The sequence below is a fragment of the Dendrobates tinctorius genome, unplaced genomic scaffold, assembly GCF_039654945.1.
Source record: "Dendrobates tinctorius isolate UK_male_01 unplaced genomic scaffold, ASM3965494v1 ptg000270l, whole genome shotgun sequence".
In the NCBI taxonomy this organism is placed as follows: domain Eukaryota; kingdom Metazoa; phylum Chordata; class Amphibia; order Anura; family Dendrobatidae; genus Dendrobates; species Dendrobates tinctorius.
In genome coordinates, this window is record NW_027361937.1 from 6,957,501 (window position 1) to 6,967,500 (window position 10,000).

At 49.3% G+C, this 10,000-nt stretch overlaps 13 non-coding genes across 13 annotated transcripts; 6 read left to right on the forward strand and 7 right to left on the reverse strand.

The window, feature by feature from the left end:
- Window positions 1–817: 817 nt before the first annotated feature.
- Window positions 818–888, reverse strand: TRNAG-GCC (transfer RNA glycine (anticodon GCC)). Its single transcript has one exon. It is a non-coding gene; the product is annotated as a tRNA-Gly (tRNA).
- Window positions 889–999: 111 nt separating this feature from the next.
- TRNAK-CUU (transfer RNA lysine (anticodon CUU)) lies at window positions 1,000–1,072 on the forward strand. Its single transcript has one exon. It is a non-coding gene; the product is annotated as a tRNA-Lys (tRNA).
- Window positions 1,073–1,996: 924 nt separating this feature from the next.
- On the reverse strand, window positions 1,997–2,067 carry TRNAG-GCC (transfer RNA glycine (anticodon GCC)). The gene has a single exon. It is a non-coding gene; the product is annotated as a tRNA-Gly (tRNA).
- A 111-nt stretch (window positions 2,068–2,178) lies between these two features.
- On the forward strand, window positions 2,179–2,251 carry TRNAK-CUU (transfer RNA lysine (anticodon CUU)). Its single transcript has one exon. It is a non-coding gene; the product is annotated as a tRNA-Lys (tRNA).
- A 924-nt stretch (window positions 2,252–3,175) lies between these two features.
- Window positions 3,176–3,246, reverse strand: TRNAG-GCC (transfer RNA glycine (anticodon GCC)). The gene has a single exon. It is a non-coding gene; the product is annotated as a tRNA-Gly (tRNA).
- A 111-nt stretch (window positions 3,247–3,357) lies between these two features.
- Window positions 3,358–3,430, forward strand: TRNAK-CUU (transfer RNA lysine (anticodon CUU)). The gene has a single exon. It is a non-coding gene; the product is annotated as a tRNA-Lys (tRNA).
- Window positions 3,431–4,406: 976 nt separating this feature from the next.
- TRNAK-CUU (transfer RNA lysine (anticodon CUU)) lies at window positions 4,407–4,479 on the forward strand. The gene has a single exon. It is a non-coding gene; the product is annotated as a tRNA-Lys (tRNA).
- Window positions 4,480–5,403: 924 nt separating this feature from the next.
- Window positions 5,404–5,474, reverse strand: TRNAG-GCC (transfer RNA glycine (anticodon GCC)). The gene has a single exon. It is a non-coding gene; the product is annotated as a tRNA-Gly (tRNA).
- A 111-nt stretch (window positions 5,475–5,585) lies between these two features.
- Window positions 5,586–5,658, forward strand: TRNAK-CUU (transfer RNA lysine (anticodon CUU)). The gene has a single exon. It is a non-coding gene; the product is annotated as a tRNA-Lys (tRNA).
- A 924-nt stretch (window positions 5,659–6,582) lies between these two features.
- TRNAG-GCC (transfer RNA glycine (anticodon GCC)) lies at window positions 6,583–6,653 on the reverse strand. The gene has a single exon. It is a non-coding gene; the product is annotated as a tRNA-Gly (tRNA).
- Window positions 6,654–7,761: 1,108 nt separating this feature from the next.
- Window positions 7,762–7,832, reverse strand: TRNAG-GCC (transfer RNA glycine (anticodon GCC)). The gene has a single exon. It is a non-coding gene; the product is annotated as a tRNA-Gly (tRNA).
- Window positions 7,833–8,913: 1,081 nt separating this feature from the next.
- On the reverse strand, window positions 8,914–8,984 carry TRNAG-GCC (transfer RNA glycine (anticodon GCC)). The gene has a single exon. It is a non-coding gene; the product is annotated as a tRNA-Gly (tRNA).
- A 111-nt stretch (window positions 8,985–9,095) lies between these two features.
- Window positions 9,096–9,168, forward strand: TRNAK-CUU (transfer RNA lysine (anticodon CUU)). Its single transcript has one exon. It is a non-coding gene; the product is annotated as a tRNA-Lys (tRNA).
- Window positions 9,169–10,000: the final 832 nt, after the last annotated feature.

The following is a 10,000-nucleotide window of genomic DNA, read 5'->3' on the forward strand; positions in this document are numbered from 1 at the left end:
TCTGGATAAGTTGGAAACTTGGGCCGAAAGGTGGCAGATGCGGGTAACCAATGATAAATGGAAGGTTATACACGTGGGAAGAAGGAATCGCTATCACCATTACACACTGAATGGTTAGACCGCATGTGGAGTACTGTGTACAGTTTTGGGCACCGGTGCTCAGGAAGGATATAATGGAACTAGAGCGAGTACAAAGGAGGGCAACAAAATGGGGATAGGGGATAGGGGAACTACAATACACAGAGAGATTAGCAAAATTAGGATTATTTAGTCTAGAAAAAAGATGACTGAGGCGTGATCTAATAACCATATAAAAGGGGACAATACAAATATCTCTTGGAGGATCTGTTTCTACCAAGGAAGGTGACGTCACAAGGGGGCATTCTCTGCGTCTGGAGGAGAGAAGGTTTTTCCACCAACATAGAAGAGGATTCTTTACTGATAGGGCAGTGAGAATCTGGAATTCCTTGCCTGAGGAGGAGGTGGTGATGGTGAACACAGTTGAGGGGATCAAGAGAGCCCTGGATGTCTTCCTGGAGCATAACAATATTGTATCTTACAGTTCTTAGGGTCTTTAGAAGGACGTAGATCTGGGGATTGATTCTGACGGAATGTAGGCTGGACTGGATGGACAAATGTCTTTTTTCGGCCTTGCTAACTATGTTAGCCCCAGAGGATATAGAATAGGGAAGGCCCAAAAGGATGGTGAGCGAAAACAGGGCAGCAAGAGCCCAAAGACTTTTTTGCAAGTGTCTGTAAAGTCAACAATGAAAGGAGGCGCAATGCAACGGTCAGCAAACGAGGAAAAAAGCTGCTCTGCATTGGCCGGGAATCGAACCCGGGCCTCCCGCGTGGCAGGCGAGAATTCTACCACTGAACCACCAATGCTTGGATGCGTCTGCGATGTCGGTGGTGTCCGCCACACCCAGGATCTGACAGCTACCTGCGCGCGACCGGACCGTGCCGCGTGCAGCTCCGATGCGCCGGCAGGCGTCAGAAGCCCGGCTAGCTCAGTCGGTAGAGCATGAGACTCTTAATCTCAGGGTCGTGGGTTCGAGCCCCACGTTGGGCGCTTGCTTCTTACCTCCTTTTACTGCTTGTGCTAACCCACGTCATCCCAGAAAACCGCCTGCGGAATGCCCTCTTCTGCTACAAAACACGAGAAACCGCATGGCTGGATCTGGATAAGTTGGAAACTTGGGCCGAAAGGTGGCAGATGCGGGTAACCAATGATAAATGGAAGGTTATACATGTGGGAAGAAGGAATCGCTATCACCATTACACACTGAATGGTTAGACCGCATGTGGAGTACTGTGTACAGTTTTGGGCACCGGTGCTCAGGAAGGATATAATGGAACTAGAGCGAGTACAAAGGAGGGCAACAAAATGAATAAAGGGGATAGGGGAACTACAATACACAGAGAGATTAGCAAAATTAGGATTATTTAGTCTAGAAAAAAGATGACTGAGGCGTGATCTAATAACCATATAAAAGGGGACAATACAAATATCTCTTGGAGGATCTGTTTCTACCAAGGAAGGTGACGTCACAAGGGGGCATTCTCTGCGTCTGGAGGAGAGAAGGTTTTTCCACCAACATAGAAGAGGATTCTTTACTGATAGGGCAGTGAGAATCTGGAATTCCTTGCCTGAGGAGGAGGTGGTGATGGTGAACACAGTTGAGGGGATCAAGAGAGCCCTGGATGTCTTCCTGGAGCATAACAATATTGTATCTTACAGTTCTTAGGGTCTTTAGAAGGACGTAGATCTGGGGATTGATTCTGACGGAATGTAGGCTGGACTGGATGGACAAATGTCTTTTTTCGGCCTTGCTAACTATGTTAGCCCCAGAGGATATAGAATAGGGAAGGCCCAAAAGGATGGTGAGCGAAAACAGGGCAGCAAGAGCCCAAAGACTTTTTTGCAAGTGTCTGTAAAGTCAACAATGAAAGGAGGCGCAATGCAACGGTCAGCAAACGAGGAAAAGAGCTGCTCTGCATTGGCCGGGAATCGAACCCGGGCCTCCCGCGTGGCAGGCGAGAATTCTACCACTGAACCACCAATGCTTGGATGCGTCTGCGATGTCGGTGGTGTCCGCCACACCCAGGATCTGACAGCTACCTGCGCGCGACCGGACCGTGCCGCGTGCAGCTCCGATGCGCCGGCAGGCGTCAGAAGCCCGGCTAGCTCAGTCGGTAGAGCATGAGACTCTTAATCTCAGGGTCGTGGGTTCGAGCCCCACGTTGGGCGCTTGCTTCTTACCTCCTTTTACTGCTTGTGCTAACCCACGTCATCCCAGAAAACCGCCTGCGGAATTCCCTCTTCTGCTACAAAACACGAGAAACCGCATGGCTGGATCTGGATAAGTTGGAAACTTGGGCCGAAAGGTGGCAGATGCGGGTAACCAATGATAAATGGAAGGTTATACACGTGGGAAGAAGGAATCGCTATCACCATTACACACTGAATGGTTAGACCGCATGTGGAGTACTGTGTACAGTTTTGGGCACCGGTGCTCAGGAAGGATATAATGGAACTAGAGCGAGTACAAAGGAGGGCAACAAAATGAATAAAGGGGATAGGGGAACTACAATACACAGAGAGATTAGCAAAATTAGGATTATTTAGTCTAGAAAAAAGATGACTGAGGCGTGATCTAATAACCATATAAAAGGGGACAATACAAATATCTCTTGGAGGATCTGTTTCTACCAAGGAAGGTGACGTCACAAGGGGGCATTCTCTGCGTCTGGAGGAGAGAAGGTTTTTCCACCAACATAGAAGAGGATTCTTTACTGATAGGGCAGTGAGAATCTGGAATTCCTTGCCTGAGGAGGAGGTGGTGATGGTGAACACAGTTGAGGGGATCAAGAGAGCCCTGGATGTCTTCCTGGAGCATAACAATATTGTATCTTACAGTTCTTAGGGTCTTTAGAAGGACGTAGATCTGGGGATTGATTCTGACGGAATGTAGGCTGGACTGGATGGACAAATGTCTTTTTTCGGCCTTGCTAACTATGTTAGCCCCAGAGGATATAGAATAGGGAAGGCCCAAAAGGATGGTGAGCGAAAACAGGGCAGCAAGAGCCCAAAGACTTTTTTGCAAGTGTCTGTAAAGTCAACAATGAAAGGAGGCGCAATGCAACGGTCAGCAAACGAGGAAAAGAGCTGCTCTGCATTGGCCGGGAATCGAACCCGGGCCTCCCGCGTGGCAGGCGAGAATTCTACCACTGAACCACCAACGCTTGGATGCGTCTGCGATGTCGGTGGTGTCCGCCACACCCAGGATCTGACAGCTACCTGCGCGCGACCGGACCGTGCCGCGTGCAGCTCCGATGCGCCGGCAGGCGTCAGAAGCCCGGCTAGCTCAGTCGGTAGAGCATGAGACTCTTAATCTCAGGGTCGTGGGTTCGAGCCCCACGTTGGGCGCTTGCTTCTTACCTCCTTTTACTGCTTGTGCTAACCCACGTCATCCCAGAAAACCGCCTGCGGAATGCCCTCTTCTGCTACAAAACACGAGAAACCGCATGGCTGGATCTGGATAAGTTGGAAACTTGGGCCGAAAGGTTAAATGGAAGGTTATACACGTGGGAAGAAGGAATCGCTATCACCATTACACACTGAATGGTTAGACCGCATGTGGAGTACTGTGTACAGTTTTGGGCACCGGTGCTCAGGAAGGATATAATGGAACTAGAGCGAGTACAAAGGAGGGCAACAAAATGAATAAAGGGGATAGGGGAACTACAATACACAGAGAGATTAGCAAAATTAGGATTATTTAGTCTAGAAAAAAGATGACTGAGGCGTGATCTAATAACCATATAAAAGGGGACAATACAAATATCTCTTGGAGGATCTGTTTCTACCAAGGAAGGTGACGTCACAAGGGGGCATTCTCTGCGTCTGGAGGAGAGAAGGTTTTTCCACCAACATAGAAGAGGATTCTTTACTGATAGGGCAGTGAGAATCTGGAATTCCTTGCCTGAGGAGGAGGTGGTGATGGTGAACACAGTTGAGGGGATCAAGAGAGCCCTGGATGTCTTCCTGGAGCATAACAATATTGTATCTTACAGCTCTTAGGGTCTTTAGAAGGACGTAGATCTGGGGATTGATTCTGACGGAATGTAGGCTGGACTGGATGGACAAATGTCTTTTTTCGGCCTTGCTAACTATGTTAGCCCCAGAGGATATAGAATAGGGAAGGCCCAAAAGGATGGTGAGCGAAAACAGGGCAGCAAGAGCAAGAGCAAGAGCGTGGCAGGCGAGAATTCTACCACTGAACCACCAATGCTTGGATGCGTCTGCGATGTCGGTGGTGTCCGCCACACCCAGGATCTGACAGCTACCTGCGCGCGACCGGACCGTGCCGCGTGCAGCTCCGATGCGCCGGCAGGCGTCAGAAGCCCGGCTAGCTCAGTCGGTAGAGCATGAGACTCTTAATCTCAGGGTCGTGGGTTCGAGCCCCACGTTGGGCGCTTGCTTCTTACCTCCTTTTACTGCTTGTGCTAACCCACGTCATCCCAGAAAACCGCCTGCGGAATGCCCTCTTCTGCTACAAAACACGAGAAACCGCATGGCTGGATCTGGATAAGTTGGAAACTTGGGCCGAAAGGTGGCATATGCGGGTAACCAATGATAAATGGAAGGTTATACACGTGGGAAGAAGGAATCGCTATCACCATTACACACTGAATGGTTAGACCGCATGTGGAGTACTGTGTACAGTTTTGGGCACCGGTGCTCAGGAAGGATATAATGGAACTAGAGCGAGTACAAAGGAGGGCAACAAAATGAATAAAGGGGATAGGGGAACTACAATACACAGAGAGATTAGCAAAATTAGGATTATTTAGTCTAGAAAAAAGATGACTGAGGCGTGATCTAAGAACCATATAAAAGGGGACAATACAAATATCTCTTGGAGGATCTGTTTCTACCAAGGAAGGTGACGTCACAAGGGGGCATTCTCTGCGTCTGGAGGAGAGAAGGTTTTTCCACCAACATAGAAGAGGATTCTTTACTGATAGGGCAGTGAGAATCTGGAATTCCTTGCCTGAGGAGGAGGTGGTGATGGTGAACACAGTTGAGGGGATCAAGAGAGCCCTGGATGTCTTCCTGGAGCATAACAATATTGTATCTTACAGTTCTTAGGGTCTTTAGAAGGACGTAGATCTGGGGATTGATTCTGACGGAATGTAGGCTGGACTGGATGGACAAATGTCTTTTTTCGGCCTTGCTAACTATGTTAGCCCCAGAGGATATAGAATAGGGAAGGCCCAAAAGGATGGTGAGCGAAAACAGGGCAGCAAGAGCCCAAAGACTTTTTTGCAAGTGTCTGTAAAGTCAACGATGAAAGGAGGCGCAATGCAACGGTCAGCAAACGAGGAAAAGAGCTGCTCTGCATTGGCCGGGAATCGAACCCGGGCCTCCCGCGTGGCAGGCGAGAATTCTACCACTGAACCACCAATGCTTGGATGCGTCTGCGATGTCGGTGGTGTCCGCCACACCCAGGATCTGACAGCTACCTGCGCGCGACCGGACCGTGCCGCGTGCAGCTCCGATGCGCCGGCAGGTGTCAGAAGCCCGGCTAGCTCAGTCGGTAGAGCATGAGACTCTTAATCTCAGGGTCGTGGGTTCGAGCCCCACGTTGGGCGCTTGCTTCTTACCTCCTTTTACTGCTTGTGCTAACCCACGTCATCCCAGAAAACCGCCTGCGGAATGCCCTCTTCTGCTACAAAACACGAGAAACCGCATGGCTGGATCTGGATAAGTTGGAAACTTGGGCCGAAAGGTGGCAGATGCGGGTAACCAATGATAAATGGAAGGTTATACACGTGGGAAGAAGGAATCGCTATCACCATTACACACTGAATGGTTAGACCGCATGTGGAGTACTGTGTACAGTTTTGGGCACCGGTGCTCAGGAAGGATATAATGGAACTAGAGCGAGTACAAAGGAGGGCAACAAAATGAATAAAGGGGATAGGGGAACTACAATACACAGAGAGATTAGCAAAATTAGGATTATTTAGTCTAGAAAAAAGATGACTGAGGCGTGATCTAATAACCATATAAAAGGGGACAATACAAATATCTCTTGGAGGATCTGTTTCTACCAAGGAAGGTGACGTCACAAGGGGGCATTCTCTGCGTCTGGAGGAGAGAAGGTTTTTCCACCAACATAGAAGAGGATTCTTTACTGATAGGGCAGTGAGAATCTGGAATTCCTTGCCTGAGGAGGAGGTGGTGATGGTGAACACAGTTGAGGGGATCAAGAGAGCCCTGGATGTCTTCCTGGAGCATAACAATATTGTATCTTACAGTTCTTAGGGTCTTTAGAAGGACGTAGATCTGGGGATTGATTCTGACGGAATGTAGGCTGGACTGGATGGACAAATGTCTTTTTTCGGCCTTGCTAACTATGTTAGCCCCAGAGGATATAGAATAGGGAAGGCCCAAAAGGATGGTGAGCGAAAACAGGGCAGCAAGAGCCCAAAGACTTTTTTGCAAGTGTCTGTAAAGTCAACAATGAAAGGAGGCGCAATGCAACGGTCAGCAAACGAGGAAAAGAGCTGCTCTGCATTGGCCGGGAATCGAACCCGGGCCTCCCGCGTGGCAGGCGAGAATTCTACCACTGAACCACCAATGCTTGGATGCGTCTGCGATGTCGGTGGTGTCCGCCACACCCAGGATCTGACAGCTACCTGCGCGCGACCGGACCGTGCCGCGTGCAGCTCTGATGCGCCGGCAGGCGTCAGAAGCCCGGCTAGCTCAGTCGGTAGAGCATGAGACTCTTAATCTCAGGGTCGTGGGCTCGAGCCCCACGTTGGGCGCTTGCTTCTTACCTCCTTTTACTGCTTGTGCTAACCCACGTCATCCCAGAAAACCGCCTGCGGAATGCCCTCTTCTGCTACAAAACACGAGAAACCGCATGGCTGGATCTGGATAAGTTGGAAACTTGGGCCGAAAGGTGGCAGATGCGGGTAACCAATGATAAATGGAAGGTTATACACGTGGGAAGAAGGAATCGCTATCACCATTACACACTGAATGGTTAGACCGCATGTGGAGTACTGTGTACAGTTTTGGGCACCGGTGCTCAGGAAGGATATAATGGAACTAGAGCGAGTACAAAGGAGGGCAACAAAATGAATAAAGGGGATAGGGGAACTACAATACACAGAGAGATTAGCAAAATTAGGATTATTTAGTCTAGAAAAAAGATGACTGAGGCGTGATCTAATAACCATATAAAAGGGGACAATACAAATATCTCTTGGAGGATCTGTTTCTACCAAGGAAGGTGACGTCACAAGGGGGCATTCTCTGCGTCTGGAGGAGAGAAGGTTTTTCCACCAACATAGAAGAGGATTCTTTACTGATAGGGCAGTGAGAATCTGGAATTCCTTGCCTGAGGAGGAGGTGGTGATGGTGAACACAGTTGAGGGGATCAAGAGTGCCCTGGATGTCTTCCTGGAGCATAACAATATTGTATCTTACAGTTCTTAGGGTCTTTAGAAGGACGTAGATCTGGGGATTGATTCTGACGGAATGTAGGCTGGACTGGATGGACAAATGTCTTTTTTCGGCCTTGCTAACTATGTTAGCCCCAGAGGATATAGAATAGGGAAGGCCCAAAAGGATGGTGAGCGAAAACAGGGCAGCAAGAGCCCAAAGACTTTTTTGCAAGTGTCTGTAAAGTCAACAATGAAAGGAGGCGCAATGCAACGGTCAGCAAACGAGGAAAAGAGCTGCTCTGCATTGGCCGGGAATCGAACCCGGGCCTCCCGCGTGGCAGGCGAGAATTCTACCACTGAACCACCAATGCTTGGATGCGTCTGCGATGTCGGTGGTGTCCGCCACACCCAGGATCTGACAGCTACCTGCGCGCGACCGGACCGTGCCGCGTGCAGCTCCGATGCGCCGGCAGGCGTCAGAAGCCCGGCTAGCTCAGTCGGTAGAGCATGAGACTCTTAATCTCAGCGCTTGCTTCTTACCTCCTTTTACTGCTTGTGCTAACCCACGTCATCCCAGAAAACCGCCTGCGGAATGCCCTCTTCTGCTACAAAACACGAGAAACCGCATGGCTGGATCTGGATAAGTTGGAAACTTGGGCCGAAAGGTGGCAGATGCGGGTAACCAATGATAAATGGAAGGTTATACACGTGGGAAGAAGGAATCGCTATCACCATTACACACTGAATGGTTAGACCGCATGTGGAGTACTGTGTACAGTTTTGGGCACCGGTGCTCAGGAAGGATATAATGGAACTAGAGCGAGTACAAAGGAGGGCAACAAAATGAATAAAGGGGATAGGGGAACTACAATACACAGAGAGATTAGCAAAATTAGGATTATTTAGTCTAGAAAAAAGATGACTGAGGCGTGATCTAATAACCATATAAAAGGGGACAATACAAATATCTCTTGGAGGATCTGTTTCTACCAAGGAAGGTGACGTCACAAGGGGGCATTCTCTGCGTCTGGAGGAGAGAAGGTTTTTCCACCAACATAGAAGAGGATTCTTTACTGATAGGGCAGTGAGAATCTGGAATTCCTTGCCTGAGGAGGAGGTGGTGATGGTGAACACAGTTGAGGGGATCAAGAGAGCCCTGGATGTCTTCCTGGAGCATAACAATATTGTATCTTACAGTTCTTAGGGTCTTTAGAAGGACGTAGATCTGGGGATTGATTCTGACGGAATGTAGGCTGGACTGGATGGACAAATGTCTTTTTTCGGCCTTGCTAACTATGTTAGCCCCAGAGGATATAGAATAGGGAAGGCCCAAAAGGATGGTGAGCGAAAACAGGGCAGCAAGAGCCCAAAGACTTTTTTGCAAGTGTCTGTAAAGTCAACAATGAAAGGAGGCGCAATGCAACGGTCAGCAAACGAGGAAAAGAGCTGCTCTGCATTGGCCGGGAATCGAACCCGGGCCTCCCGCGTGGCAGGCGAGAATTCTACCACTGAACCACCAATGCTTGGATGCGTCTGCGATGTCGGTGGTGTCCGCCACACCCAGGATCTGACAGCTACCTGCGCGCGACCGGACCGTGCCGCGTGCAGCTCCGATGCGCCGGCAGGCGTCAGAAGCCCGGCTAGCTCAGTCGGTAGAGCATGAGACTCTTAATCTCAGGGTCGTGGGTTCGAGCCCCACGTTGGGCGCTTGCTTCTTACCTCCTTTTACTGCTTGTGCTAACCCACGTCATCCCAGAAAACCGCCTGCGGAATTCCCTCTTCTGCTACAAAACACGAGAAACCGCATGGCTGGATCTGGATAAGTTGGAAACTTGGGCCGAAAGGTGGCAGATGCGGGTAACCAATGATAAATGGAAGGTTATACACGTGGGAAGAAGGAATCGCTATCACCATTACACACTGAATGGTTAGACCGCATGTGGAGTACTGTGTACAGTTTTGGGCACCGGTGCTCAGGAAGGATATAATGGAACTAGAGCGAGTACAAAGGAGGGCAACAAAATGAATAAAGGGGATAGGGGAACTACAATACACAGAGAGATTAGCAAAATTAGGATTATTTAGTCTAGAAAAAAGATGACTGAGGCGTGATCTAATAACCATATAAAAGGGGACAATACAAATATCTCTTGGAGGATCTGTTTCTACCAAGGAAGGTGACGTCACAAGGGGGCATTCTCTGCGTCTGGAGGAGAGAAGGTTTTTCCACCAACATAGAAGAGGATTCTTTACTGATAGGGCAGTGAGAATCTGGAATTCCTTGCCTGAGGAGGAGGTGGTGATGGTGAACACAGTTGAGGGGATCAAGAGAGCCCTGGATGTCTTCCTGGAGCATAACAATATTGTATCTTACAGTTCTTAGGGTCTTTAGAAGGACGTAGATCTGGGGATTGATTCTGACGGAATGTAGGCTGGACTGGATGGACAAATGTCTTTTTTCGGCCTTGCTAACTATGTTAGCCCCAGAGGATATAGAATAGGGAAGGCCCAAAAGGATGGTGAGCGAAAACAGGGCAGC